The sequence below is a fragment of the Oncorhynchus tshawytscha genome, linkage group LG23, assembly GCF_018296145.1.
Source record: "Oncorhynchus tshawytscha isolate Ot180627B linkage group LG23, Otsh_v2.0, whole genome shotgun sequence".
Classification (NCBI taxonomy): domain Eukaryota; kingdom Metazoa; phylum Chordata; class Actinopteri; order Salmoniformes; family Salmonidae; genus Oncorhynchus; species Oncorhynchus tshawytscha.
The window spans coordinates 1,011,609-1,017,919 of NC_056451.1; the positions used below are offsets into that span (position 1 = coordinate 1,011,609).

Sequence of the window (6,311 nt, forward strand, 5' to 3'; positions counted from 1 at the left end):
ATGAGAGAAAGTACATAAAGCCTTCATAATTCATGAAGGTCATGATATTATGTGCTTGTTTTGATGACTTATATGCTTAAAAATTCACCGGAAGTGACGTTGGCTGATGATATTATCTCACAGAACAAAACGTATATGATCTCTTAAGTCTGTGTTAACAACATAGCTTTTTCTGGCGTTTATCCCCAAAAACATTCATGTTCCCATTACTAATTGCTCTCTATAGTTGCGTATCCAACCACACAGTAAAATACCCCACTCTGTGTGTCTACACTTTAGTTTGAAGATATAATAAATAATTGTTATATGATATACCTTAGTAGTAAACCATGTAGCCTAATGTTTGATTAATACAGTGAAATATGGCAATCATTTATATATGTATTAGATGACTGACAGGGGGCGCTGTTTTGAAGCCACCGCGCCTCCATCTTGGCACAATCTCCCCCAACCAGGGACGTCACTAGATATTCATGAATAGGGGGGCTAAGCCACTTTTAGGGGGGTCTGGAATACTCCCTGTCCGTTTATTGTTAGCTAGCGGTCTCAAGCCACAGAAGTAACTAACATTAACTGAAATACTACCTACAAGTAGACCTAACGGTGCATGTATACTAGATAGTGGTAAATTGCCGTGTGCCGCTTAGGCCGCCCATTGTGACAGCATATAGCAGCTTTTCGATTGTACGTCAAGAATTCAGAATAGCAAATTTGTATGAAGTTCTGGTTATTACATGGGTACACAGCTCAATAGTAATATCCTCTAAAACGCTCTGGTGACAAACAAACTTTGCTGCCCTGTTTCCAATTGTCCACATGGCTGGGAGAACCAATTCAAGTAAGTAAATACATTTCAAAAATGTATATATTTTTTAAACGACGTATTATTAGCTAACTAGCTACAGTGCAGGCTAACTCAAACGAGCTGCTAAATGAACTAGCTAGTTGGCTAGCTAGCTATCCAGCCAACGTCACATACTGTATAGATAGCTAGCCAAGTGAATTAAATATCAACAGCTACCTAACCTCATATTAGCTCGGTATCTTGATGTATTTATCACTGTAAAAAACTCACTCAAAATGCATTTGTTGGTAGCTAGCTAACAACCATGGAGGGTGAAGGGATAGCAGCCCCAACTGTCAAAGTGAGAGAGTAGGCTATTCTGGATAGGGCAGGTACTTTTGTGTAGTTCCTGTCCCTAGAAGTGAGGACAGAGATAATAGTAACATAATATTCAGTACGTTATAATTTGACTATAATGAAGTCTGTTTCTTGTGAGGTTTTCTGTCCTCAGATAAAGAGAGTTATGAAAGCCTGTCTACATAGCTTCAAGTGGTATTTATGTATTAATTTATTCATTCTTTGATATGATCCTGTTATTGTCACATGCTATACATGCACATGTGTGCCCATGCATCTTGATATCCATTGTTTTCATGAGTTGTTATAAAGGATATTATACTTTAGTAATCCACAATGACCCGGTGATGTAAAAGTCTAATAATTACATTGTCTTCCATATTACTACAGAGACCTTGTAACTGGAGATTCCTTCAAAACGATTGCCTACAGTTAACATATAGGGCACTGCAAGGTTGGGTGACCAGGGCCATCTGGGACTGCCTCATGGGGGAATTCAGGTGTGTGAAGGCTACCTGTGTCCTGCATAACTTAATGAGGATGGACTCGAGGACCAGGAGAGGATCTGCAGCTTGCCACCGTGTGCCAGAGTAGAAGTCTGCTGCTCTGCGGGATGTTAAAGATTGGGTCCAACAACGCAACAAGAGAGGCAATCCATGTGCGGGAGATCTTCACCTCCTAATTCTTTGAAGAGGGTGCTGTTCCCTGGCAACACCATAGACTATACTATGCACAACCAACGGCTCTTTTAAGAGGCATTCACATTGCAATGAGAGTATTCTTCCATTTACTTAGCTATGTCAATTGCAGTTATTGAATTCACAGTTTCTCTCCCTTTTGATTTCTACTTCTCAGGTGAGGGTGCTGTTTAGCTAAGGGTATGATGTCTGTACAAAAACAAAACAGGCTATTTTAAATCACCCATATTGATTTTTTTTTTTTTACAATTAGACACCCTATAACCCCCACACTCATGTATCAATCTGATTGATGGATGGTGTTGTGCAGTAAGCAGACTCGGGTGTATAACTGTTGCTTCTTCCACATTCAAAGAATAGGCAAGAGGGCCAACCATGGAGAATATTAAGACACTTCATTATTTCTATAACTACGCTAGATTGTTTGTCCTCGTGTGTCCGTTCATGTTTTCAGCATAAAGTACTCTGCAGCCACTTAGTGTGGTGTGGACACCAGGTGAGGCCACACCAGGATTCCTGTTGAAAACTGTCGCTTTTATCTACCTTATTTTCTCAATAAGTCACTCTCCTTCACTTCATCCCTTTCTCTTCTTCTCCCTAAATCCTCTAGGTTATATCAGCTGTGTCGGTGAACCCCTCCTGCATCTGAACTGGCTACATGGAGGGCTCAGCATGATCAGAGGTGAGTGCTCACTTGGTCAGATCAACAGGAAGTGTTGTTAAAGAGATGCTTTACATTGAAATATAGATAAAGTAGTCCCAGAGTTAATGATCCAAGGTCAGTTTTGCATTTCACCTCCTGATTGATGACTAACAACGTTAGAATAAAAACAAGGCTTAAACATGCTCTCTCTCCATCTGTCTCTCGTCTGCAGAGACAGATGGAGATGCCAATCCCCAGTCCTATCATCGCCATCTCACCCGCTTTTAAGAGGAGTATCTCTCGACAGCCCAAAGGTTATGTAATTGTGATGAACTGAGAATATTTAGGTAGCACTGTGATTCATTAATCATATGCTGCCTTCCCTGCTCTTATGTTTGACCTCTTTCCCTTTGTCTTTTACACCTCTCCCGCCACCTCTTTCTTCCTCTGTTTTTATAATGCACAACAGATGTGCATTGAAGTACAGATTGAACTTGTATTTATAATATTACAATTATAATATTTATAATGCATGTATTTATAACACTTGGATAATGAGCTTTTCAATAAAGCATTTTACATTCTCTACTGGTTGAAATTATGTCTAGTTTGATGAAATACTACACCTATCCTGTGTTTATCAGATCAATGCAGCTGAAGGGCATTAGTCTAAACCTGGTTCATCTCAATATCTATCTACATGATGCATAGGAAGTGTAGTGTACTGTTTTTCTGTATATATGAATTACAAATCAGCTTTTATCTATTTAAAACCTTACTAGTTTCAATGTGTAACCATTGATTTCCCAGGACCAAGATTGGTAAACCCTGTTGAAGTGTATAATTGTAATACATACATGCAGACACAGAGTCATTCAAAGACTGGTAGTTGATACTCCTGGTATTGGATATGACTGAAAAAGAATCTCAAAGACATTCATACCTGAACTGCACATTTATTTGCCAAGGTAGAGTACATGATCAGTGAATTTATTAAAATGTACAGGCTACAATGTGGGGATCTCATGTATGGTAATAACAACATGTACACTGATAGAGGCACACTGATAGAGAAAACAACTATATTACAGAAACACTACAGACAAGACAGAACTGTCTGATCTGAACAGCCATGAAGCAATAAACAGTGAAAAAACATCTCAACACAAAAAGGTGGAAAAAAGTCCAGGGCTGTGAATACTTGCTGAAGGCACTGTATAATGGCATGGCAAAAGATATGGAGGATAAGAGATTAGTTTAAAAAATGTATTTAAAAAAATGATATACAAAACACATAGCACAAAACTGCTCAGAGTGTTGGTCAATAGCAGTGGCAAAACATTGTTGCGCAACCTCTTATCCGCTATTTATCTTTGTACCCGTTTCATAATTATACACTCACAAACTCTGTCAGGAGACTTGGTAGTCTGTGGTCAGGCCAGGTTATCACACATGCACAAACGTGGTTTCCATATTTGATGCGTTTCATACCATTCCAATGAGCCTGTCCTCCTATAGCGCCTCGCACCACTCTCCACTGAGTAGGATTGTCAAGTCAGTAGTGTTGCTACTGCAAAACCTCTCAAATGACAACTGAACTGGAAAACGATCTGAATGCGACTCCTCTGAGGCAGGGGGGGGGGAACTAACAGAGTAGAAAGCTAATGACTTTTAAATGAGCAATGGTGTAGTTCCTCCATTTAATCCTCACAGGAATGATCTACAGAATACAAAACCAAATCAAACAGCCCATAATAGTACAAGCACAGCTTGTCATAAGTTGTAGGAGCGCTGAACATCTTTGATACAACTGACCTAGCTATAAGAAGTTTCAAATGAATAAATACAGAAATGGTTGACTACCACACACTGGTCCTCCACAACTATACACACGGTTAATTTCAGTATATTGAAGGAAAAGTAGGCATCAATGGACCTACCCCAATTCCTCTACGAGCTATAAAAAGGTATCTAGAATGTACTAATGGTGTTATGTGGAAGTAGATAACACCCCCTTGTGGCCAACAGCATTACCTTCAGTGTAATGTCATGTTACAGATTAGTAGTAGTCTATGATAAACGACCAGTCCAAGGGATATATGGTTTCATGCCACTAGTAGCACAGGCAAAGGTCACTTCAAGGCAAAATTACAACTTGCATTGCCTACAAGCGGTATCATCTTACACTTCTAGAAGTTCTGTGCTTCAAACATGATGTAAAACCCTTACATAATATCACATTAATCTGTACCTTACTTCTCTATGACAAAAACAACATGTGACATTACAGTAAATATACATGAGGAAAAAGAGGGAACCAGGCATCACATTTCAAAATGTGTTAATATGTATTAACTGGCCTCCAAAACACAGAAGAAACTCAGCAGGCAGTAGTGAATTTGTATCTGTGCTTAAATGAGAATAAATGTAAAGGGAACATTCAAAGGCCAATCAAAAATGCAAACTCACAATGAACTATTTTCCTAAAGCACATTCTTATTTAGCTTGGAAAGTCAAAGTCTAGTGCCAGTCGGTTCAAACAGAATACCATAACAAATTCGTTATCACATTTACACCTTCTCTCTGCCTCACTGACACTCTCTCTTAAACATAGTGAGAAATAAATATACAAAAGCAAGTCTGAGTTTAAATCCAACAATCAATCTGAACACTTTTTGAGCCTAAGAAGAAGAAGAAAAAGAGGTCCAACAGATTACGATGTCTGTAGTGTAGTGGGCTCTTGTCCCATCCAATCAAAATTAGTCACAGTCTCAACTGCAGTCAATGACTAAAAATACATAACAATATCCACGACATGGCCGATCCAAAAGCCAATTGAGCAGAATGGGGGGTTGGAAAGTAACTTCAAAGAGCACTTTACACTGGGAGACCCTGGGTGTTTTCACTACAGCTAAGACCAAGAGCATAGGAAGCTAGTTTGCCCAAAACCCTACTTATCCACTAACAAAAGCCCTCTCACACACCCCTATTCTGCCATAGGTGTATGAATTATTTGCATAAGAGGTAATACAACAGAGTACATAAAAGGCAAAGAGACTGCTTCCTTAGTTATTATGCTGGAACACCAGCCAAGCAATTAAGTGGATATGGCTTGAAGCTTTGTGAAACAAATGTTCTATGAATCAGTGTGTATAACAACTTTTATCAAATCTTTGTGCTTGTGTTACCAAGCCAGCAGGAGATCTTTCCTTTGAGGAATAAAACATTCTATGAAAATAAATGTTTGCCAGCTAATTCATCACCAACAATACAGGGGGAAAAACTGGCTTAAGTCTGGCTTAAGTTTAGAAGAAGACGCAGTAAGTGCCATGAAAAAGTGAATGGTTAATAAAAAAGCACTTGCAAAGGTTCATGGCAGTGTAACCACTAATGTGTTCCAGGGATCTGTGTGGAAGGGGAATGTTCTCTGAAGCAGTCCTACTGGAGCCACTGCATGCGCTCAGTGCAGTGGGATGAAGCCGATGTCAGGAGCGTCTCCCAGGATGATGGTATTGTGGGGGAAGGAGGGTGAGGGGCAGGCCAGGTGGAAGGCCGGCTTGTTGGAGTGCAGTGAGGGTCTCTTGCTGCTGCTCACAGGGGGACAGTCCATGGACGGGGCCTGGCGCCCTGAGCACTCTGTGCGGGGAGGCCCATTGGCAGACCCAAAGCAGCCCGTGGGAGGAAACCCAGAGCAGCCGGTGGGGGGATGCCCGTCAGAAGACCCTGAGCAGCTCAAAGGGGGAGCCCAAGCGAAGAAGGAGGGGGCTGGGGACTTGAACTCGAACTCGGGTATAGCTCTCAACGCCTGGCCAGGGGCAGTCTTGGGGGT

The 6,311-nt window shown here is 40.6% G+C and overlaps 1 long non-coding RNA gene across 1 annotated transcript; it reads left to right on the forward strand.

The window, feature by feature from the left end:
* The first annotated feature begins 425 nt into the window (after positions 1–425).
* On the forward strand, positions 426–3,068 carry LOC121840570. The gene is made up of 2 exons (XR_006079693.1): positions 426–2,521; positions 2,715–3,068. It is a non-coding gene; the product is annotated as an uncharacterized LOC121840570 (long non-coding RNA).
* The last annotated feature ends 3,243 nt before the right edge of the window (positions 3,069–6,311 follow it).